The sequence below is a fragment of the Colletes latitarsis genome, chromosome 6 (genome assembly GCF_051014445.1).
Source record: "Colletes latitarsis isolate SP2378_abdomen chromosome 6, iyColLati1, whole genome shotgun sequence".
Lineage (NCBI taxonomy): Eukaryota > Metazoa > Arthropoda > Insecta > Hymenoptera > Colletidae > Colletes > Colletes latitarsis.
Window position 1 is genome coordinate 3364483 of NC_135139.1, and position 22923 is coordinate 3387405.

Here is a 22923-nt window from a genome sequence, read left to right on the forward strand (position 1 = left end):
AATGCGGCCCGATTATTTGATCATCAACGATTCCGCACCACACATTAACTGACCACTGTCGTTGATGCTCAACTTGTCGTAACCTGTATGGATTATCGGGACTCCAATAATGCATATTATGCAAATTGAGATTTCCATGGTTAATAAAGGTAGCTTCATCGGTGAACAGTATTAAAGAAATAAATGTTTCGTTCATTTGTATTTTTTGTAGAGCCCACTGACAAAATGTGACACGATTCATAAAATCTGCATCGTATAACTGTCGATGGAGACTAATATGGTATGGATGAAATTTATATCGTGCAAGGATTCGTAGTACGCTCTTTCTACTGATAGCTGATTCACGTTCAATCTGTCGCGAACTAATCTGCGGGTTACGAGTTGCAAGAACAGAAACTTCATTTCTTTCGTCAATTGCTCCTTTACGACAACTGCTCTTACGGATACCCAAACTTCCGGTTTTCTTTAATTTTTTGCACAATCTTTGAAATGTTCGGTGCGAAGGATGTGTACGGTTTGGGTATCGTTCAGCATACAAAGCTGCAGCTCTTATCGAATTTTGTCGCCTTTCTTCATAAATGAGGATCATATCCACTTGCTCTTCAAAAGAAAACTTCATTTTGATAATCACACTGTTGCTTGATTTAACAATCCACTGAGACTAACTACCGATATTTCATGTCAATGTTACGAACTGCTGTAATGTTTACATTTCTAGCTACACGCGATGTATTGCCACAACATAAACAATGTTACAAGACCATTCGTTTACATGAAAGTAAGGATCTATGAAGTACAGCATGTGCTAAAATAAGTTCAGCGATGATAAGACAGGTACGTGATGTAGCGATACGAAGACTGTAACTTTGCATTGACGCAAACGATCACCATTTCGAACATCTTCTGAAATGTAAGAAAGTTTATTTTACTACCAAATTTGACCTTGCATGACCTTGAAGGATAGCTTGATGAAGTCGTTTCAACACCCGCTATCACAACGCAATAAAAAAAATATAGCATTCTATTTAAAAAAATGAAGATGACCTTGAAATCTCCTCTATGCTTCCACCCACACGAAAAATATTTGTATCACAATGTGTTCCCCTCTGTACCGTGCAAGTTTTGTATGTAACATTTTTTCATATTATTATAAATAACGGAGATATTCAAGGTGGACATAATTATCGCCCCACCCTGTATGTCGTAAGCCATGTCACTTCACGCTGTATAAATAAAATTATGTTGGCTTTAATCGATATTTAAATTTAATCGATGTATAGAATGTCATCGGAAACGGAAACGTGCGACTGGTTGGCATTGACGTTTGGATGTGGCCTTTGTAGGTAGTCGAGTTAGTTATCTGAATACCAAAACGTTTGAAAAAAGAAATATGTATTCGAAAAGGAAAGAACAGAATAAAACGGGTTTCCGGATGATAAAGACGTGTGATATAAAAGTTGAATAATTTCCTACAAAGGACTTATCAGTTTTCGTTGATTATTCTTTCTTTCTAATAAAGTTTGTTTGAGTTAATAGTTAATCGTTAATTAGTTGAAAATTTTAAATAATATGAAACGAATTACGAGACAAAGTATATTTTGCCCTTCTAAGCCCAAAGTATATTGGTTGCCCTTGAGGACCCGCAAGAAATAGCCCACGAATAATTTCCGATGATGTTGTTTTCCCGACATATTTGTGTTAATTCGAAGTTAATAAACAAACCATATTAATAAAATTGTGTTTCACTTCATCAGAGAATGAAATATCTCATTAGAAAGTAACACTTATTCTTAGTAACAACTTACCCCAAAGTGATAACAACTTACTCCACGACGGGGTAAGAAGTTTCGCTTCGATTAATCACAAAAAAACGAGTTTCTATGAAATCTTCATTGCAATATATTAAATTTGAGCTGAAAATCGTAAAATAGAATAAAAACAATAAATTAGTCAGAAGTGAAATAAATGACTATATTATTTCCTAGTCATTTTTTATGTCTTCTCAAAATCGAAACTTCTAGCCCCGATCTGCCCTAATAAAAATAAAATTTAAAAATGCATGCTTAAACTATATTAGTAACAAGCGTGATAAATGTAGGAATCAATACATAGTGTACTCTATAACTGATGATACAACCGGAATAGGGATGATTCTGCATAAAATATAAGTCAAAAAACATAAAATAAAATTTGTTCACACAAGATTTTATTTGAAAGAAAATCTATTTTAAACAGTCAACGGTTATGTATGCATTTGACTATGAGCCAACTTAACGAATATCTTTGTAAATCACTGTCTTGAACAGTCGTTATCAATGCAACATACAACATGCATACATACATAAACATGCAATGGACTCTAAGTTATGCAAGATTGCCATGTAGTGTTTCAAAACTTCAAAAATGTAAACTATTACTTGATATCGTACAACCTTCGTCTGAAATATTTTTCATATCTTTCAAAATATTTACCTAGAGAGCTTAAAATATATAGAACGCCCTCCATGCACAGGGTGGTTAAGAAATACACGACTGTACTTTAGAAGGTGAATTTACACACTAAACTAAGTAAAAAATGTCGTAAGAACATATACTCTACATACACTGATAATGGACAAAATTGTAAGATACCTTCAAAATTACTGGGATACGAGCTTAATATGATATTTATTTATATTATTTATATTTATATTCAAGTAATATCCTTATAAAGTATACAAATATTACACAAAATTTTTAATTTAAACCAGAAAAATAAAATTTCACTTAGATAAAATTATAAGACATTATCTTTAAAAATCAAACAAATTGTATAATTAAACAAAATTATCACATTTTTTGCAATATTAATATTGGGTAGACTTGTTCTTATTTTGTACCATCTCGATAATTTGATTAAGAAACTTATGTATAATCTTTATATGTAAGTTTCATGACAGTTTGTCCATGGTCATAAAATCGCTCTTTTCAACTCATTAATATTATTGCATTATTTTCCACCTTCGTGTACCTTTCTGCTAAATTCCCCCCCCCCCTTCCGCTCCATATTTTCCATAATATTAACGTCCAGAGACCAAGCCAACCACTCTAATGTTGATATACTTCCCTCATTAAAATAGTTTTCTATAGTTTTAGTTATAATTTCTGCCTATAATATTACGAAACTTCCACCACTCTGACGACAACTTAAGATTTCTCTCTTCTTCACAAAGATTGTAGAAGTAGTACTTCTGCAGAACAAGCCCATTTAAATTAATTTCTTCTCATTTGTAAAAAGTACTTTCAACGACTTGTTTAACGAACTGCAGTGTAGCGGTCATTGTATTGCCACTACGCCCTTGCCATAGTATGAATGGAATGGAATGTAAGGATAGTTTTAAGCTTTCTATTTTTCCATTTTCCCAGGGTCTCGTGCGAGCCTGATCGTCCTGTTAAACACTTGACGACTATTTTCCTTCAAGGTTTTGCCTGAGCCTCGGACCACCCCGATCTGAGCCCGGCGAGCTTCTTGACGTTTTGAAGGCTTCTGTTGCAATTCTTAAGACTGTATTATATGCTGAATCTAATTTCTTTAATACTTTTTTCCTGTTGATCCATAGATTATTAAACCATAACCAATTTTAGATTTAATGGTTGTTCTACATATGTTTATTAATAGTTAGTTGTCCCAATTATTTGCTGTTATTATTTTTAATACGATTAACCGTTGTAGACATTCGTGTTTGAAGTTTTGGATGTGTGATTTTAGGTAAATTTGTTGTCTCGTGTTAAACCTAAGATTTTAAGATGGTTAACTTGTTCAAGTTCTGAAGTCTTGAGATATAGTTTTATTTTCGATGATTTTTATTTCCTGGAAAAGATTATGTATTTGGTTTTAGTTTCTGAAAATTTTAAGCCGGATTTTGTTGCCCAATTTTGGAGTTTATTAATTGTATCCAGTAAGATCAATTGTGTGGCTTCTAAGTTTTTCCTTGAGTATAAGATAGTTAGGTTATCGGCGAATAAGTAGGTTTTAACTGGGTTGATTATTCTTGATAATATTCCGTTTATTCATATTAAAAATAGAGTGACACGACAGAGCCCTTAAGGACTCCATTTTCCACAATCAGGGTGTTGGAAATGGTGTTTTTTTATTCTTCCTCTTAACAGATTCCCATTGATGCCTAGTTTTTTGAGAATATTTATGGTTTTCTTCTTGCATAACATGTCGTATGCTTTTTCTTTTTATATTAATTAGTTGATCTATTGTTAAATGAAACGCTCTAAATCCACTTTGGTAAGGGGATAGTTTCAAATGCCCATCTAAATCTATAGTTTATTATCTTTTCTATTAGTTTGTATAACGTATTTATTAAGGCTATGGATCTGTAACTATTTGGTTCATTTAGACTTTTTCTAGGTTTGGCTGTCGGAATGACCAGAGCATCCCTCCACTTGTCTAGGAATATTTTCCAATATTAAGCTTGAAAATTTTTAATACACATTTGGTACCGAAACTGGAGTTTTTATAATCTTTGAGAATATTTATTAGATTGTCAATCGGCATCGTCAACTTGAAACGTATTAAGATGTTCAGGGGAGGTATTGTTTGGATTAGTTCTGATTGTCAGATAGATCTCTCCGTAGTTTGAGTCACTCGAATTTACAGTAAACGTCTCTGCCAGTAGGTTTGCGATCTCAGTTTCATCGATGATATTTGATTTGTTTGATTTTGTTAGGACTAGGATGTTTTGTTTACGATGGTTACCTTGTATTACTTTCACTTTATTCCAAATCTCTTTTGTGAGGATGGATTTGCTTAGCAAGATTGTATTTTACTTTTTTTCATTTTTTTTTTTATTATCGTCCAAAGTTTTTTTAACATAATTAGGTTTTCGTTTGTTTTGTGTTTTTTGTATTTATCAAGTGCGTGTCTCGATTCTTTGATGAGTATTTCGTATTCTTTGATCCACCATAATACCATGTAGTTATACTTGTCTATTTTGAGTGCCGTTTTTGAGATGTAATCGTCTGCATTTTCTTTTATAATAATAATAGTAAGTTTTTCTATTATAGTGTTCAGTCGAGGAATGCATCGGGCGATCAATGTAAAGTATTTTTATATAGGTTGCGAATTATGAATCGTAGTTTTTGAGTTTTACTATTTGGTCAGATTTGAAGTTTATTTCCCGGAAGCATACTTCAACTGGTTGGTATTGATCTAGCAGTATTTGTAACTGGAGTAATCAAGGAAAAACCCCATTTAGGTTCCATTGTAAAATTGTGCATGTCCTTTTAGGTTGGGTATTATTAATAATTTCTTAATTGGTGTGGTTTGCTTGGACTTTTATCTTCGCTGTCTATTTCACAGTCCGTCGAACATGGGGTAGTATTGAGTAGTATGTACCTATATTATCTGCTAACGTTGTTTCCTGGAGTTGTATACTTTTGTATCATTTTTTTGTTATTCTGTGAACTCTATTTTTTATACTTCTTCCAGTTAAATGGGTGTGAATTATAGCTTCCGATCTTCCACTGTTGTGGCAATAGAAGCAATAGTACTAACTCTAATCATTGACAATTGTATTTGAGCATCGTTATAGAATATATTTAAGTAGTTATATTGACTTATCCTATTCGCTTATGACAACCCTGAATCCTATTGATAGTAACGCTAGGGTTACTATCGAACCGGTATACCTTTACTGCTCGAGGTGTACCACATTACGATAAAGCAAGATCCTACAAACTTCCTAAAAACCTACGTGGCTCCCAGGGTATAAAGCCCCTGGTTTGTCCACGTTACCTACTCCTACGGCTCCCAAGCTATAGAGCCCCTGGTTCATCCGAAACTCATATCATTTTTCCGAAACCATACCTAAACCACTGCCCTTGACTGAATCCAGGATTTCGCGCTCGCGCTCCTAACAAGAATGTGCTATCAAATACACGTTGTAATGTGTCGCATGAATTTTCCAACTTGAATATTTGTAAAGATTGTCCAGGTTTTGAACCCATTCCTGAAGCGTTGGAAGATTCATTTAAAACGCATTCCATCATATTTATCTCGTGTTGCCAATGGACAAATACCGACAGATTCAATTTAGAAACGGTAGAATTTGTAACGACAGATTTTATTGAAAAATTAGAAAGTCGATTACCAAAATTACAAATTTATGATTTCACATAAAAAAAGTGGAGTAGTTATTTCAAATTTGCAACAGAAAGTTTAGAACCTCATGAGTTTCTCGTCGTCGGAGATTTTTCAGAAAATTATACATTTGTTATTCAAGACGAAATTCAGAGCTATCATTGATCCAATAAACAAGAGCTTGTAGGAATTAACTTCTGCAATTTAGCACCAGCAAACATTAGCTTCATATTTTAATGTGTGAGATATACACGCACAGAATGTGTTCCACTAATTCCTGCTAACACACTCTTTAGTACGAAGCTGAGTAAATCTACTGAATTGAATTTTTATTGACGGATTTTATTTTTTGAATGGTCAATAAAGTTCCTTTAAATTATTTAAAACTAATTGCTCTGAATATATATCTTTAAACAGTCTCTTTTAATAAAAATAAAATCTTTCCTCCAGCCATGATTCTAATAACTTCGTCAGGTAATGGCACAGAAATATTTCCAATAATTAGCACCACCGACAAAAAGTGAGATCCTAAATGCCTAATAGTATTATAAATATTAACCGTTTTCAATCGCATACCCTCTAAAACAATGGCTTGTACCGCGCGACAGAGTCCTGGTGCCGCGGCACGCCGGCACACCGTTTACTAAAATTAATTTTCATAGAGTCAATTTTAAATTGTTAATGTTTTTAAAAAGATGTACGCCAAGAGGACAAATGGGGCTATTTTATCATTCTATTTTCAGACTTTTAAATATTTCCCCGGTACAAAACTTAACATTTATTTCAAACAATTACAAAAAAATGGTGAAAAACAATTTTTTTTGTACTCTAATCTGTGCTGTTAAAAAGCTGATACTTCTAACGACGAAGTCCGAATACAGGTATAGGAGTTTACCGGGAAAGTGATTACAAGAGTGTGGTTTTCTTTTCGCCCAGCGGAACCAAATTAATTATAAAAATATACATGAAATTAAAGTGACAAATAGGAATGAACGAAAATCAAAGTCGTTACGCGGCGCTGTCTTAGATTTCGGCTGTCTTTCTTCGTCTAATTCTTTGCGCACTACTCTCTTACGGTACTGACGTCATCAACACCGTTGCCACACTCGAATCGAAAGTAATGAGCCGTTAACTATGCCACAAAAACAAGTAATAACCGCGTTTTTGTATCACTGCTCGCTGTACGAACTCTCCTAGAGAGAATCTCAGGATTGTCACGTACGCTAACAGGATTAACAGTAATCGCGGCCGAAAACAATCGCTCGGCATTATGCAATCTTTAAACAAGTGTAGTCTAATGTCTTCGCTACAAACAGCGGAAAATGCATTCTAATCTGTTTGTTAGTTCAGTAGCCGTAGCTTTTTTTAAAAAAAAGGTAGGACTCAACTTTACACGCCTGTAACTTCAACAATTTTCAAAATTTTGAAAAATTCTATGGGATACTTTTGAGCTAAAGACTACAACATATCCAAGGTGGAACATAATTTGAAAATTTACTTTCACTGAATCAATTATGATTTCAATGGTTTTGGTTAGATCTGGCATTACTTTTCGTTGTTTTCTTGTTTCAGTTTTAATTTTTTCGTTAATTTGTTTCTTTTTGTGTTTTATGAAGTGTTTGGTTGAATCGTTAATGAGGTAAAAGTGATATTATTGTCTTGTAGAATGGACAAGCTGGAGAAGTGTGTATCTTTTGTGAGCTTTGTTACCTTTATTGACAGCAGTTGTTGTTTCTGGTTGTGGATCGACGATGGGTGGAAATTCATTGTTATCTCTCATTCTTAGGCGAGGTTTATGGTACGGCAAAAAATTCTTTGACCGCATGCACGATTAAAATTCGCTATCTGCGTACCAGCACACAGCTCTACCATGAACCTCCAATTCGAAACTTTAGATAAAGTTGACCTGCAACCGACCAAAAACGGCAACTTTCACGAACTCTGTTCTACGACGTTCACTCCGTGATGCGACACGCACCAAGGGCATCGATCTAAGGATGCTTAGAAAGGAAGAGACGATGTCGAAGTTTTTCTAATCACATCGCAACCAAAGAACGAACACTTGATTTTAGTACACTAACACTATCACATCGATTAAACCATTATACCACGCGCTAAAATTTTGTCATCGCATCGACCGAACACACCGTAGTGCAGTCTTATTTTATTAATTACGGATGTAAATAAACAGTCAAAACGAAATCACTCGTTCGCAAAATGTAAATTCCTCCATCCGGAATTATTAGTTTATTCCGGACGACGCGAGCACGACGATAGATTTTCATTGGATTTATCGGATACCGTGCGCCGCAACAGGTTCATCCGTACGTGACTCCATCCTAGAGGCTCCCTAATTTCGCATCAGGTTCGTCCTCGTTAACAACAATCCTAGCGACTCCACGATTTCGCAACGGGTTCGTTCGTGCACCTTACTAATAAACTGATACCATATTCTATACTCTCTCTCCATACGGCCCTGGCTCGCAACACGGGTATGCGACGATTTGTCGACAAGTATGTCAAAGCATATTTGAGCTGCGCATACTATAAACATACGACGGGGAAAAAGCAGTGCAAGCTGAATATGATCGAGAAGATCACACCTTGCACATCGACCATGTGGGACCGTTCAAGACAAGCAAAAAAGGGTATAAGTACTTTTTTGTGATAGTAGATGCATTCACAAAATTTGCCATCGTGGAACCTGTAAAAACCCAGAAGACTCTGTGGGGGCTAAGGAGTTCAAATAACAACCCACGATCAACCCTTCAATTGTTTTAATGTTTATTCGCGAAGGTGAGAGTCACACGTAGCCACATGTAGGTTAATGTTGTTTAACAGATTGATTTTATGAACACGACTACGTCTTTACCAGACTGAGTCTAAGACAACGTCTTTTACGGACTGAGCAATGAACACATCTTTAATAGACTGAGCGTAATGCGTCTCTCCGGACTGAGCCTCGTTCCTTCGCCCCTTTCTCAATATATACATTTCCTCAACCTAATAGTAAAGGGAGAGAAAAAGAGACAGGACAGAAAGACGGAAAAACGGAACTGGAAAATACTTAGCGTAAGGAAAGGTTAGTTACAGCGAAAGAGAGTCATAAAAGTCAAGAGGCTCACCGGGCCCAGATCGGGGTGGTCCGAGGCCCAGGCGAAACATTGAAAGAAAACAGGCACCTTGCATGACTCTCATTGCCAAGTGTTTAACAGGACGATTTTGCTTGCACGAGACCCTGGAAAAATGGAAAAATAGAAAGCTTAAAACTATCCTTACATTCCATTTCATTCATACCATGGCAAGGACATAGTGGCAATATAATGGCCGCTACAACTCGATATATCGAACAGGTGTTGTTGAATTTAATGTATTTGTTTGGTGTGCCAACAAGGATAATCAGCGATCGAGGAACAACTTTTACCTCAAGAATATTCGCAATATTATGCGCAACGTACGGAATCAGGTGGCGGATAGGGGCAGCCGCAGTGATGCGGGGATGAGGTCATCAACTTGAGAAGACTGGTGGCCGAATCCTCGTATAGCATCCTGGTGGTCGGAGCGAAAGCTCCCGCGGACCAAACACCGGTATGAATGTGTTGCGTATATGAATGTGTGTATGAGTGGTCTGGAGCATAGGACATTTGCCGCGGGTTTTACCTAAGGTCGCAAGTCGGCCAGTTGCCTGCGGGTGAGTCCTGCGGCCGGCAGCTTAGTCTCATGTCACAGGACCGCGGGCGCCGGTGTTCAGGCGCCTGCGGTTGAGTGGGAATACAGTAGAAGGAGTGCCTCTCACCGGGAGGGGCCTGAAAAGGCGCGGCGGGGGGCTCTGTGATGTCTCACTAGAGTTCCTGGTCCCTCGCCAGGCGCCTGAGGATGGTCACCGTGGGGTTTTAGTCGGTAAGAGTCAGGCACTACCCGCCGACCCTCCCATTGAGGGGGGGGGGGGGCACGGGTGTCCATGAGGATTTCCCCACGTACAAAAAAAAAAAGAAGGTAATCAGTAACCCTGCGAAAATTGTTGGTGAAATACAGAGGGCGATTCTGAATTCGGATCGTATTACCTAACAACAGGTATGAGGTCGAAGACCTGAGAGAAGGAGTACGACGACTACGAACAGTCGTTGCAGCCGATAAGATCAAGCCGTGAATTACAATCCAAGGGGATAACCGCGATGCATGATTGGGAGCTGGTGCATGTATCCTTTTTTGTTAATTTAAAGTATCGCCTTATCCGTTTTAGTACGGATCGTCGTTTGTTAACGGTCGGCTATCACATGAGTCAGAATGCAATCTCACATTTGCTTGAGTTTGTTCACAGAAAGGTCAAGGTGGATCAAAAGCGTAATGCTTTTGATAAGCGAAAAGAAGGGACGTTTCGCCCGACGACCAGGCAAGGTCTCAACGAGCAAGGGGTCCAAAGGAGAACCACGGTTTCGAAAGAAACCGTCGAAGAGAAAAGGACACAAAGTGTATCAAGGAGTCCAAAGGGGTCCACGGTTTCAAAGGAAATCATCGAAGCACAAAGGACACAACGTGTGTCAAGATTGCTGAGCATGGGTGCGAGCATCCTAGGCAATAAGTAGACCAACACCGAACTGGACGGACACGACGTATGTCTCAGGTAGGGGGAGTGGCGGTCTGTTGATGCAAAGTGCATCAAGTAAGAGATACGACGGTATCCGTAGTTGATCGTGAGTGGCCACGGTGTTATATCACGACAACACCCATAGTCAACGTCAAAATTATTTATATTGTAAAGTCTGAGGGCAGACTTGATTGTCAAGTATGGCCGAATGTCAGAGACATAGAGAAAAATAAATGCCTGAAGCAGACCATGTGCTTCTTCTTAGCGCGTTTCCTCCTTTTAAAGGAGGATCAGTCAGGACACTTGGAAAAAGGAGGGTCGTACTGGCAAGGGTGCCTTTACGACCCTGGTGCCTTCTGTCAGAATACAGAATTGTATTGGCTTTTGCCGCGAGCAGTCACAAAATACAATTTTGAGAAAGTCCACCACGTGTAAATTTTATTCAAACGCTCGACCACTATCCTGAGCGTAATCCCGTCTTTCTTACAGAAATACATTTTTTTACGATTTTATCTCATTTATGAAAGAAGTGCACATAAACCAATTTTTCAAGCGTTATAAAAGAACATGTAAATTCTCAAAATTCTCAAATTATCAACATAAATTCATGACCATCTTTTCTAGAACATTTAAGAGCATATTGAAATTAATTTTTTCGAAATGACATTTTGACATATGTACTCAATTGTAAATTTATTTGCACACAGTCCCACAGCGACGTTTGCTCCCACACGCATTGTCATTTGTAAGTGTTAGAGTATTGAGGGACTCTAACGTGGGTCCGGATGAGGGAATAGACAGGTAGAGAAATTGTTACAAGTTTTTCAATTAAATTTTTTATTATAAAATATTATAACAAAAAAAATATAATATATTAAAGAACGCCAAAATAAACAAAAACAGAAACTAAAAGAAAAATGACCACGTCTCTCACTTCGGCCTCGCCTCCTCGTTTCGTCTGCCGTTTTACTTCGGTGGAGACTTTCTGTCACACAAGTTTACAGCAAAGTATAAGTATTTGCGGACAGCTTTCACATTAACGCGCTCGCCAGCTGCTTATCTCACGCTCCAAGGGACCATCTGGTGTGCTCGAAGGGAAAAGCTAACTGCCGATTTGGTGCAGTAACAAGTGGACAGTATTAATTTGCTTTCCGGTCGGTGATATTCGATTTACACAATTTCACCGACGCGCACAACCGGGTAGACGAGGTTTTCCTCCGATCTACCGGTTCGCTTAGCAATGCCACGGACGGGAAACCAAATGGAGGTTTTAAGGCTCCAAGAGGCTATATCCCGTGAGGACGCTTACCATATAGGTGGCGTCTAGACGCCACCGACGCAAGAGGACTTCTTGTCCTGTTACGGGTATGTTACGAGCCAAGCCGTGCAGCGCGCGTGGCCTGCGAGTGCGCGAGAGAGAGTATGGAATATGGTATTAATTTATTAGTTAGGTGCACGGACGAACCCGATGCGAAATCGGGGAGCCGCTAGGATAGTTGATAATGAGATTGAACCTAATGCGAAATCAGGTAGCCTTTGGGTTGAAGTCACGTACGAACGAACCTGGTGCAAAACCAGGGAGCCGTAGGAGAGTAAAACGTCGTGAACGAACCCGATGCGAAATCGGGGAGTTACTAGGATTGTTGATAATGACGCAGACGAACCCAATGTGAAATCGGGGAGCTGCTAGGAGGTTGGAACAAATGCAGACGAACTCGATGCGTAATCGAGGAGCCATTAGGTTGTAAGAATTTGTATTTGGATTTGGATATGTGAATTGACCTCGTAACTTTCGATTATTAAATATAATATAACTCGAGCGGTAAGGTTATATTATTGTGGGAACGTTTAACTAATAATAATCGCTTTATATAATAATGGGTTAAAGAAGTTGGGTAATTCTGATTTAATAATAAAATTAAATATATTCTTAAATCAGCAAGTAAAATACAAGTGTTTTGTGTATGTTATGTCGCGATCAAAGAATGATTATATTTACCTAAAATGATCTTGCACGGTGTTGACGCACTGGCGATGCGGGAGTAAGTCGGTTGAAAATAAAGGCCGTAATAGAATTTATGCCGGTTTACGGATTCTATATGGTTTAATATTGATACGAAAGGGCAATGTAGGCCGATCTCACAAAATATAACTGACTATCAAAACCGTATACGCGTGACGAGAGAAGTGACGTTGACTCTAAACGTGACGGTATGATTATGATCCTCAGAGTAAGAAAATCAAGGGGTTTATATACCCAAAAATCCGTGGAGGAGGATTCAGATGCACGTTTGACATTACCATATTTGGTAATTTCCAAATTACATTAGTCACCGAGCAGCTGCATCTCGTGAGAACTGGCTCTACATTCCAAAGGGTAGATAAGTAGCAGGGTGTTTTCCTAATGTACGCAAGTGGTACAGAAAAATTGGGGAATGAAACGTTCGGCATATGTAACAGGTACCTCGACGGCGGTTCCTTAGCAGCGACCTGCGGCCTGCCCACGTAGCTACCTCGATAGCGGTTCCTATCAATAAGGAACGCCCGGCGGCCTGTCGTAGCTACCTCGACGGTGGCTCCTATTGAACGAGGAGCTATCCTGCGGCTTGCCGGATTAGGATGAAGTCCTCTGCAACACCAACCAACCTACGGTCACAGCCCAGTGTGATCAACTCACAGCTGGTAGAGGTGGAAGGAAGGCTCTTCGAACACTTTGCTCCACCGTACGCTTGTGCTCAACCTTTGTCACTTCAGGACGGGATCACTGGAGCGGGTTCTCCGAAGCCCGATGCACGAACACCACGAGGTGATACCAGTACCTGAGTATCTACTTACCGGTTGCTCCTATAGCTTCAATGGATCGTCGAAATCTCCACTCTACCGGTCGGTGCACTGTATGTGGTACACCAGAAGGGTGACTCGAATTGGTTCTTCGATCCCTTCGATCGGCCAACCACCACTAGGCGACACCAGTATGTCGGTATCTATCTTCCAGTGGCTCAAACCGTATAAATTGTCGCAAAACGTCGCAGTCGCGGCAATGAACTGCAACACTCTATCACAATTCTGCGTCTACGATCGTGTCGCGCGCGGCGTGCACATTTTTTTTTTTTTTGTACGTGGGGAAATCCTCATGGACACCCGTGCCCCCCCCCCCAAAGGGAGGGTCGGAGGGTAGTGCCTGACTCTTACCGGCTAAAACCCCACGGTGACCATCCTCAGGCGCCTGGCGAGAGACCAGGAACTCTAGTGAGACATCACAGAGTCCCCCGCCGCGTCGTGCCTTTTCAGGCCCCTCCCGGTGGGAGGCATTCCTCCCACCGCATTCCCACTCAACCGCAGGCGCCTGGTCACCAGCGCCCGCGGCCCCGTGATATAGGACTAAGCCGCCGGCTGGATGGCCACGTTGGCCGCTGGAGTCATCCGTAGCCAACGGGCCAACCTGCAGCCTTAGGTAACACACGCGACAAATATCCCATGCCCCGGGCCACTCACACACACATTCACCCACGCAAAGCATTCATACCAGTGTTTGGTCCGCGGGAGTTTGCGCTCCGACCTCCGGGATGCCATGCGAGGATGCGGTCACCAGCCTCCTCAGGTTGGTGACCCCATCCCCGCATCCCATCCCAGCGGCCACCTGGGGACGTGCCACGTAGGGGTTCACCTCCCCTGCCGCCTGGACAACCAAACGGGTGCATGGCGCGCGGCGTGCACTGCGATCGCTGCAACGTCAGGCAGATTGTCTCTTTTTGTAGGAAAATGTCAAGTCGCAATGCCGAGATTTTCCAATAAATAATTTTGCTGTCCGCTTGCTATGTTTACGAAGAGCGAGCTTGGCTCATACTCTTCGGAGCTCGTACGGTAACGGGGCGAGATCGTTAACAAATCTATTCTCGATCGTCAATGGCTCAGTACTGATCCGTGACGATGGGCAAGCATAGACGGTCGCGGCTGGGCTCCATCGCGCAAGCGCAGAACCGGATAACGACGTATCGCGCTGGTGGGCCCAGGCGGTGCCGCGTTTTGGCTGTCGATCTCTTTTCAATTGATCACTTTTCTCTCTCTCTCTCTCTCTCTCTCGACGCTACAACACAATTCCTGGAATTTGTTCTAAGAACCGAGAATTCCAGCGAAGTTAGCTAGCAAAAATACGTAAATGGCCGCGGTATACTAATCTGAACGACGAAAAAATTCGACGTCAGCCGTACCTTCTAAAATTTATGCGAATTCAAAATAGATACGGGAATCGCAGCCGAGTTTCTCCATCTCGGACTCACGCGATATTTAAACAGAAAGGACGTCAGGCATGGTTACAGGCGTATGGTCAGACTCAATAATTCGGACACTTTAAACTTAACGATATAAACTATATTATTTGATATTACTATAAGTATTTGACAAAACAGAAAAAACATAAAAAACCATAAGTGACCACTCTCGACCAGAGTTTGATGCAGAGTGTCTTCCTGCTGTCGAACCCTCTCGATTCCTATCTACATATCATAAACAAATGAGAACATCGATATGGAGGCCTCCCGAACGCCTTTCAACCTAAACCTAAATACTTCCATCATCAATGCCAACGATAACGTTCCTACAGTTTAAACATATTATACATACACTTCTTACAGTTCGGCCATCCTGATCATATGGTCGTCCTCGGCCATAGTTTCACTATAAAAATAAGTCCTCTTCTTGGCAATTTGTTTCCACATCACATTCACTATCATCTATCCATAACTTCATTCTAGCTGGACTAAACACACCAGAAAAAGAAGTTTTGCAGTTAATTGAAATTCTTCAATGTCCTTTATTCTGTCATTAATTTGTCCATTTTTAATTTTTTATCATAACATTGTTAGAAAATCGAAGTAAGCGAGTGGCCAAGACAGGCCACATGCGTTTTGTCAACGCACGACCCCTCTCAAGGAAAAGTTCTTTGAGAGCAAGGGTGTCATAAAGAAACAAACGGTCACCCTGGCAAAGGCATTCGCCTCAGGCTAGAAAGACATTCTTGTAGCGACCATCGCCTTGAACGGACCAAATAAAGGAACGAGTTTTATTTTGAAAACGCCCACCTTATTTTCCTGATTCTTACAACATAATCTCTAATTTTATACATATACGGTTTCTTATCGTTTTTACTAAATACGCTCTTATTATACAGGGTGTCCCGTAAATAGTGTAAGAGCCGGAAATGTGGGGTAGCTGAGACGATTCTGAACAACAATTTCCTTTGCAAAAATGTCGGATGGAGCTTCGTTTTTGAATTATTAACGAAAAACACTGACGAATCACGGCGCGTGCCTGCCGCGCGCTCAGGGCCGTCCGAACTAAAAGAGCCACCGTGTCGGGTAGGTAGCAAGATGTGCATCGGAGATACGTCGAGGAACGAATACAAATAATTAAAAATACTACCACTGCAACTGTTACCTCTGCGGATTGGATAAATCAGTCAGCTAAATCGAATTTATTAATTATTTGTATTCGCTGTTTCCAAGGAAGAAGAAATAAAATGTGGGAAGATGCTCTCGGAATTTTTAGGAAATTAATTCTTCGCACCTGAGTGACGCTTCTCGCCAGAGTGTGTTAAAATTAAAATAAGAATTATTTTCAGAAAATTAAAATAAATACGGTAAGAACCATTTGTAATCGTTTGTTATTAAAAACTGTACTGGAAAAGCAGATTGAATTTGTGCGTACCGAAACATTCTTCGCATGCAAGGGGTTAATAGAGAAATAATTGAAATTCGACTTAACCATTTACTAGCAAGTTGCTCTGCTGCGCTGACAATAAGGCCCGGTTAGTGCACTCCTGTCGATCACGGAAAGGTCGAAGACCCCAATAAAAATCAGCTGATGGGATGGCCCGGTCACTGCACCCGCTTCTTACCCCGAAAATGTAAAAATGAAAAGTGCTAGTGACCATGTTGTGAAGTGTTTTCGGGGTAAGAAGCGGGTGCAGTGACTGGGCCGTCCCAGCTGATTTTTATTGGGGTCTTCGACCTTTCCGTGATCGACAGGAGTGCACTAACCGGCCCTATTGCAACTTGCAAGTAAATAGGTAAGGCGAATTTCAATTAATTCTCTATTAACCCCTTGCATGCGAAGAATGTTTCGGTACGCACAAATTCAATCTGCTTTTCCAGTACAGTTTTTAATAACAAACGATTACAAATGGTTCTTACCGTATTTATTTTAATTTTCTGAAAATAATTCTTATTTTAATTTTAACACACTCTGGCGAGAAGCGTCACTCAGGTGCGAAGAATTAATTTCCTAAAAATTCCGAGAGCATCTTCCCACATTTTATTTCTTCTTCCTTGGAAACAGCGAATACAAATAATTAATAAATTCGATTTAGCTGACTGATTTATCCAATCCGCAGAGGTAACAGTTGCAGTGGTAGTATTTTTAATTATTTGTATTCGTTCCTCGACGTATCTCCGATGCACATCTTGCTACCTACCCGACACGGTGGCTCTCTTAGTTTGGACGGCCCTGAGCGCGCGGCAGGCACGCGCCGTGATTCGTCAGTGTTTTTCGTTAATAATTCAAAAACGAAGCTCCATCCGACATTTTTGCAAAGGAAATTGTTGTTCAGAATCGTCTCAGCTACCTCACATTTCCGGCTCTTACACTATTTACGGGACACCCTGTACACTTGTAACCTACGGTTTTATACAACGGCTATTTTTCTGTAAGATTAATTTCAAATTTACAATCAATCGGTTCAACTGCGTATTCTAACTTTACATAATTATCCAATGGTTCTATTAAAATTTGTTTAACTCCAATAGGAAGTGACGCATTTAAATTGTCTGTAATTATATCTGATTTCTCTTTTGTTTGTATGGCTTCAATATGTAATATTTAATTTCTATACTATTATACTGTATACGTATTACTACTTCACTAAAAACGATCATCACCCTGGGTGTGGTCATAAGCTCGCGTCCTAACAAAGTACTGTACATCATTGTCGAATCAGATACAACCATAAATCTAACTTCATAAGTTATGAGTATGCACATAAAATTGACGCACATATTTGAAATTTGACATAGTCATACCTACAAATGATTGCTAATTGTAAACGTCATTATTCTGTTATAAATGAAATTTAAATTACTTTGAAAGTCCAAACTTGAGTTCCAAGATTCTATTTAAATTATTTTCGGAACATTATTTTAAGACAGCAGATATCAACCTCGGAATGAAAACAAACCATAATCACAATCATACTAATTAAGAATTCTTTTACTTTCTTTTCTTCAAATAAGCAAAATGATCAGAACCGTATCAGTCAATAGGACACTTTTTTTTTAAAAGAATCTTATTCGATAACATATGAATCAGTCAATTTTGATTATTTTAACTTGAAAAAAATTATGAACATTTGTAAAATATAGATAAATATCACGCGAAACGTCAAAATTAAGAAACTTACACTTTTTTCGTAAAAAAATCCCCAAAAAGACCAACAAAATGAAACTCTAGACTAGAATACTTCCTTAACTATGGTGCCAGGTCAGAAAGTAAAGTCCTCTTTGCAATTTATTTCTGAACTCGGTAAATTTTGTTATTATAATTTATTAATAAGGAAAATTTGGTTAATTGAATTTACGCTTACTTTGAACCATCGCACAGTGAGCCGAACGGTGATTGTAGTTAATCAAAATTAATGTTTATCAGCAGCATTTTCCTATATTACTTTATTGCAATTATTGAATTACATATAGCTAATTTTTAAGTAATAAATATAACAAAAATATGCAAATCAGTGTTTAAGGCTAGGACAACTATATAATTGGATATATGTATAAACAATTTCTTTCTATATTAATGTAAAATGTAAAATATTAAGTCGATTATGCAATCTTCAGGCATATCAGATGAAATCTCTTATATGTACTTTTTCTATAAAGAATATGTTGGATGACCAACACGACCAGACAAAAACCACTCCGTTACATCGCAAATATTACTCATCCAAACATCCTAGTCACGATTCCTAATCCTTATTCATCCTGAACCTCGTACCCTTCCTGAGTCACACTCTCCCTTGACCATCGTTCCTACCTCTGCCTATTTCCAGCAATAGCATATAAACGCCTGCAATACCGAAAAACAGACCAGAAAGAGTTTAGTATTCAGTCGACCTAATATCTGTACGAGTTCTCTTCTTAAATAAAGTATTGTCAATTTTATTGAAATCCAACAAATATTTAATGAAAGTCTAACTCCACATTGACACTGAATCAATACATAGTCAAAATCCTGATCAGTATTGATCTCGAAGTTGTGAATTTGATAATAAATCCAAGACATCTTTGCAGATTGCCGTTCTACAGACGGAACTTTAAACATTAATAACTTTTTAACGATGCCTCAATCAACAAATTGGTATTTTTGATTTTCGTCTTATTTTGGCCTCTAGAATCTCCCATTAAAATTTTTCCCAGAGGTGGCCGTACACCCTGTATATCAGTACTGCATATGGCTTAAAACCTTGGTGTTTCATATTTCTACCCTATCTCATAAACTTACCTTCTCCTCTACCATCAGTGTCTCCTTTAATCGTTTTTTAATAAAACTTCTTTCGCTTTCATTCATTTTCTAACGAAAAGTATAAACTGTATAAAAAGTATAAATTATACATGCGCAAAATTCAAATAATAATACATGATTTTATAGGTGAATGTTACTGTAATAATGTGGGAGAAACACAAATTTTTAGTCATACGATTGAAATATCAATGAATTAAAAACAAGTATTTTGTTATATTCATGGATAAAAATTTCAATAAGATTAATGGAAAGAGTGTGTAAAAAAGAAATAGGGTATATTTTTCTTTATTTGACATTGGTGAGCTCAAGCTGGCAAAAACATTGTTCGAAGGTACGAATAGCGACTAACTTTTCTCTAGAGAGTTTCTCAACGAATACAAGCTCAGTCTAGGGGAGGGGAGGGGGTCGTAATCAATGAATGGACCAGGCGGACAATCCTTCTGTTACAAAAGCCTGACATTTTTCGGCGTTTCAGTGTCATTACCATAATAATGCGAATAAAAGGGAATTCTCGGAGTCCAGACTAGTCTCCTTCACTTCCCGCTCGTTCAACTCCAGCCCCGGGAAAGGATGGAACTAATGAATAGATTTTTTCTAGCTGAGGTATGCAGCGATGAAAAAATAACTTGCTTCTTTTCCTAATATTTACGTTTATTCATTCTGTTATAAAGTGTATATTACATATATTATATACTACCATAATGTGTATTGAATTTGGTGCAATATTACATGCTTATTGTATTACAATTATAAAGTCTAATAGCTATAAAAAATTGAATAAAATGTAATGTATATCTTAACGTATACATGATATCTAGTTCACATAAGTGACAATGTTGTTTTTCTTTTCAAGAAAAATGTTTACGTAGCTTATTTTAGAATAATAAAACTATTTGTTATAATCTTATTTCTTTCAAAATTTTTACACAACATATATCATATTTATTCTGGTATTTTCTAAATTAATCAGATTTAAAAACACATGGTACCTTCATTTTTAGTATAAATGTCTGTTGGCTCCCACTAAGTTCGTGAAGCCGTTTTATTTAGTAAAATAGAAAGCTCACTACTATTTACACTCTTGAATTTATTTACAATATTTACATTGGTGCTAACAGTTTAACTTCAAATGGTACAGTCCGTATGGTGTTCGTTCTTATTCTAGCTTCTAAAAATTCATGTCCCGCGTTTTTAAACCTATTCCAAAATAGGTGGAGATTTGCAAACGCCAATCAAACGCCTGCCCATCCCTCGTGGGCTAGTCCTTAAATATTCAAAATCCCACCCACTGAGGGTGGTGCAGGGGTAGGTGTCCGCGGTCCCAAGGACAGGTATGGTCCCGAAGGATGGTTCCCGTACGGCGTTATGGTACGGCAATTTGTATTGTACTGAGGTGTACGCTAAATTGATATCTTGTTCACTAACTGTGATCCGCTAATAAATGTTGGGAATTCCCAACAATGTCTGTAACGGATTTTGAATTTAGAGTTTGAAATTGAATTCAAAATAATTATTTGTATGGAATATTTTAATTCATAAAAATGGTTTTCATCAATATAAATCAATAAACTCATGGTTTTCAAAAAATTATGCCTCTGTGTTTTTTTATAAGTAAACAATTCTTTGTAGTTGAAGTAATAATCCATCACTGCGGTATTTGAACAAGCATGTGATGTTATGTTAAGTTTACGCAGAGACGATGAAGTAATCACGAAAATTTATTACGAATAAATAAAATAATAAAAAATTTGGAATCAAGATTGTTTAGAAAAGCTATGACCACTTACAGTAAATCTTACAAGTACTATTTCTAAATAGTTAGAAAACAAAATCTATAACGTAACATTTTCATTTCGAAACATCTTGTTACTTATTCATATGTTAAACAATGGAGATTATCTATCTATTATTTATCTTACAAACTAAGAAAACTGAACATATAGAATTTAATGTTTAATTGCTATCCGTCACATGATGATATAGTACAAAATACAACAATTTTGCATTGATGTGTGGGTTTCTGAAATAAAATCACTTACTATTTCCTTAAAAGTCTTCTAGTGAACTAAACTTGACGATTATGTACATTCTGACAATGTACGATCAAAGTAATAAGTAATAACTTATTTATTTCCTCAATAACGATATTTTCCCCACTGAAAAATTATAATTTCTAATTTAATACAAAAAATAATGACAGTTTTTTGTGATTCTTCCATGAAATCTGATTAAAAATCGTTCTTTCCTTGTGGATCAGATGATAATACGTGACTGTTCAGATCTAACTCACGAACTGTAGTTTGACAATCGCAACTGTAAAATAATCAAAATATAAGTACGGAAATAATTATTCTTTTAATATAAGTTCCTTATGGTTTATTACTTCTACACATCTACGAGACATGGAATTAATAAACCGAATACAATGATTAATAGAGATTATATTTCATATCTTTTTAATAATTTCACTTGCATTAAATGATTTGTTTTCTTTGACTTGTTTGTTCATATTATTTCAAAGTGTTTTTATAGGATTAGAGTCGAAAGATTGAACCGGTCATATTACCTTAACGTGATTTTTGTTTAAAAATTGCTTTACTTTATACAAAGTGCCATTACTCAAAGTGTCAAATAAATCTCATGTCTCATGTCTTATCAATTATTGATAAGAAACAAAATCAGGATTGGATCAATCAGTAAGCAAAATAAGCAAATACTTAGAGAAGGGGTTGGTATCAAAGGAGGGGGTCTGATACTATAATATTATTAATACTGTTATAGTATTGAGAAAGTTAATATTATATTTTTAACTGTGGAAATTAAATTAGCTTCGAAAGTAATGATCTATGTCTTAATATAATTATTGAGTAAACGATTGGGTGCTGTAATTAATAGTGTAATTTAGTAATGACACTTTTAATTTACTACTACTAATATACATGTACAAACTTAAACTGTTTATATCTTGAAAACGAAGCATCAAATTACAAAATGATACAGGACTGCGTTTTTTATTCACATAAGGAATTTACATATTTCGGCTGGTATCATAGTTTTGAAACACTCTGTGTACACATATACCTATGAGAATACTAATAATTTATATTTATGAAGAATACGGTACTTCATAAAAAGTTTTAAAATAAGAAATGTCGAAAATATTTTAAGCAAAGAAAGAGAATATACATTGATAATTTTATTACATTCTGTGTATTGTAATTTATTGTAATGTATTGTAGTCTTTGTTAATCAGTTTAATGGCTAATATATATTTTATGAATCCAATATTGTATGTAAAACATAAGTTTAATAAGCGAACAAATTGTTTATTTTTATACAAACAAATAATTCTGTAAATATATTCTGATGAACAAATTTCACTTTTGACCAAACTTGAATTATATTTACATATTTAAATAGTTAAACATTCAAATAGTAACCGCGTAATATTCGAATAGTCAAATATCTATCGGAATACCAATATCTATCTGGAATGCCAATAATGAATCTAGTTTGGAATATTCCAAAGCGTAGTAATGTTTTTCTGCAATGTAGATTACAGTGAAAATATAAGAAAAGAAGAGTAGATAAAACGTTTCATGTGTGAAATATGAGTATACTGCGAATGTGC